Here is a 3,652-nt window from a genome sequence, read left to right as displayed (position 1 = left end):
TGTCTACTGGTGACAGTCTGTGGTGAACAGTGTCATTGACCCAAGTCCTAAATCATTTTGTTATCGGGCAGATCCTTCCTTCACGTCCCACACCCTAAGAGGGCACTGGCGGCCATGGACTTCCACTGGATTAGTTCACGATTATGCTTGACCAAGTGCTGCAGTGATTTGCTGTTGCCGTCTGCAGTATGGCTGACCAGGAAACTTTCCCGCTCTCACCGCCTGCCGTCTGGTGTACTGGAAGGATTTACAGGCTGATGATCAGCCTGCTTTGCCTTCCGTGGCCATCAAGTCCTGAAGTGGGACTTGAACCTGGAGCTTCTGGCCCAGAGTTGGAACGCTCCCACTGCACCACAAGACCTCCATCAGGCAGATTAAGAAGTTAAATCTTCCAGGTGGAGAGAGAGAGAGAGAGAGCGAGGTCCTGCTAGTTTGTAACAGCACGGTGAATGTTAAATTGCATCGAATTATCACATTCTGCTTTCCACTCTTAATGTTACCATAAAAGCCCACCACCACCGTCTGCCCCCACCCCACGCCCATGCCCACTAGGGCCATCTGTCACTTTCCAGAGTGCTCACCCTGGTCCTGCCATTATCACATTCTGCTTTCTGCTCTGAATGTCACGATTAGCACCTCCTTTAGCCAACACCACCACCATTAACAACCCTTTGACCGTTTGTGTATGACACCTTTTCAATCTCTCATTAGCCCCCACCTATCATCGGCCTTCTACCCAGCTTCACCTGCTCCACTCCCCCATAAACAGTATAAATTTCACCACATTTCTACTTCCCTTTAACTCTGAAACGTTAACTCTGTCTTTCTCTCCACAGATGCCGTCAGACCTGCTGAGTTTTTCCAGCAATTTTTGTTTTTGTTTCAGATTTCCAGCTTCCGCAATATTTTTCCTTTATTCAAGTATAAATTGTTGTTCCCTTTACATTTGGTATTCTTGCAAACGTCCTGATGAGTGTAAGATGAAAAGATTCAACATGTCTTTATTTTTTTCAGTAATACTCAAGCTCTGTCCTTTCAAACAAAAAAAATTGTCATTAATAAGCAATGTTTCCAGATAGAACGGTGTGTACTCATTCAAAACTCTCAAACACACACTCGTACTCTCCCTCAAAATAATCCCCTCTGGACAGCAGTGATCTAAAACCAGTTTTCTTTGTTGATTTTTTTTTCCCTTTTGCGTAAAATGTCACGCAAAATTCTTTCAAATTCTTTAACATGGGAAACCCATGGGGCCCGACAAACTTTGCATTCATATACGTGCACAGCAGGAACTCGCCAAGGCTCCTTAGACAGCACCTTCCAAACTCACAACCGCTACCACCTAGGAGGACAGGGGCAGCAGAGACATGGGAACACCACCGCCTGGACGTTCCCCTCCAAACTGCACACCGTCCTGACTTGGAAATGTCCTTCACTGTCGCTGGGTCAAAATCCTGGATCTCCCTTCCTAACAGCGCTGTGGGTGTACCTACACCGCAGGGACTGCAGCGGCTCAAGAAGGCAGCTCACCACCACCTTCACAAGGGGCAACTAAGGATAGGTAATAAACGCCGACCTAGCCAGTGATGCCTACATCCCGTGAAAGAATAAAAAGTATATATTTTATGTATTTTTTTATATACATGCCTCTTCTAGCCTCAAGATATCCTAAAGCACCTGACAGCCAACATTCCCTTTGATTTTGTTTTTTGGTGATTTATATAAATCCATCGCCCCTTTAAATACCACGCAAAAAAAAAAAGACAGGGTTGTAAAGAAAGCTTTTGGCATACTGGCCTTCATAAATCAAAGTATTGAGTATAGGAGTTGGGATGCTATGGTGAGGTTGTATAAGACATTGGTGAGGTCAACTTTGGAGTATTGTGTGCAGTTCTGGTCGCCTAACTACAGGAAGGATATCAGTAAGATTGAGAGAGTGCAGAGAAGATTTACTAGGATGTTGCCAGGTCTTAAGGAGTTGAGTTACAGGGAAAGATTAAACAGGTTAGGACTTTATTCCTTGGAGCGTAGAAGAATGAGGGGAGATTTGATAGAAGTTTACAAAATTATGAGGGGTATAGACAGAGTAAATGCGAGTAGGCTCTTTCCACTTAGATTAGGAGAGATAAACACGAGAGGACATGGCTTTAGAGTGAAAGGGGAAAGGTTTAGGGGGAACTTCTTCACTCAGAGAGTAGTGAGAGTGTGGAACGAGCTACCATCTGACGTGGTAAATACGGGCTCACTCTTAAGTTTTAAGAATAAATTGGATAGATACATGGATGGGAGAGGTCTGGAGGGTTATGGACTAGGTGCAGGTCAATGGGACTAACGGAATAATATTTTGGCACAGACTAGAAGGGCCGAATGGCCTGTTTTCTGTGCTGTAGTGTTCTATGGTTCTTAAAGGGGCCGACTCGTGTGTGGCCTGCCCGGGGACTTTGAAGTTGCTGAACACCCGCGCGGCTTAGAGAGAAGATTGCTCGCAGCGAATTAACCACTCATTGAGTGCTTAGTCAGTGCCGTTCGGTAGGGAAAAGAGGAATCCACTTTAGGAAGAGCAAAGAGAGCCCCAATCAGTAATGACCCGAGATAACGTGAGGTCGTGGCGTTGGTCACGGGGATAAACGCTGGGGTTAGGAAACCAGTGAACCTTCAGCTGGAAGGAAGACTAGCTCAGGTTTCACTGTTCTGACGAAGGACGTCATCCCAAAAACATTTAAGCCACCTTTCTCTTTTAACTCGCGCCTCCAGCATTTTCTGTGATTTATCATTTTTCTGGGAGATTTATTTCTTAGACTCTGAGCATTATAATCATGGAATCGCAGCTCCATGGAACCATCAGTTTTTATTATTGTTGTTGCAGTGTTTCTGGATGGAGAATACGCAAGAGTTGGTGAAGCATCGCAGGCGGACAAGTCAGCCTTCAGTGTCCGCACTAAAACTACTGAGGAAATGATGTTGGCAGCTCTTTTCATCTGAAGTACCCAGCAACTCTGCCCTCTCCTGGCTACAGCTGTGTGTGTGTAAACCTGTTCTGTTTGAAGATAAGAGCTCCTTAAATTCTCAGGCTGTGGCTGCCAGTTAATTTACCCAACAGTCGCCTTTTCTCTTGCGAGAGGTACCTATCCAACTTGTGGCACTGCCGTGTCAGGCCCCCTGCTGGTTCTTGCACTCTGGTGGCTCTCTGATCCAATCCTTGCCAAGTGGAAGTTGCATAATCTTCCCCGGGGTTGGTGGGGTGGGGGGGTGGGGTTGGGGGGTGGGGTGGTGGTGCATGTGGAAGCCAAGTGTGGAGATTTAAAGCAAACCTGACCTTGAGCTGGTTCACTGACCTGGAGAGAAACTAGATTCAAATCAATCATTCTGGTGCATTTACTGATTTGCCCTCAATTGCTGTTTCTTCCTTTGTTGTACTCACTCACGTGTCTGTGCATTTCAAAAGGTTATCAGATTTATGTATAAATAAACTACATCCTGGTGTCCTACTCTGCCTTTTTAGCGTCATAATTGTGTTGTAAATCTCTGATTCTCTGACTCTGAGCATCATGTGTTATCTCTGTTTGTCCTTCCCAATCTCTGACAGTGTAACCCATGACATCCTATTCTTGTTGTTCAGTTCTGTCAGTTTGTCCCTGTGCTTCTATTTTTG

The sequence above is a fragment of the Cetorhinus maximus genome, chromosome 36 (genome assembly GCF_964194155.1).
Source record: "Cetorhinus maximus chromosome 36, sCetMax3.hap1.1, whole genome shotgun sequence".
Lineage (NCBI taxonomy): Eukaryota > Metazoa > Chordata > Chondrichthyes > Lamniformes > Cetorhinidae > Cetorhinus > Cetorhinus maximus.
This window is presented reverse-complemented; position numbering follows the sequence as displayed.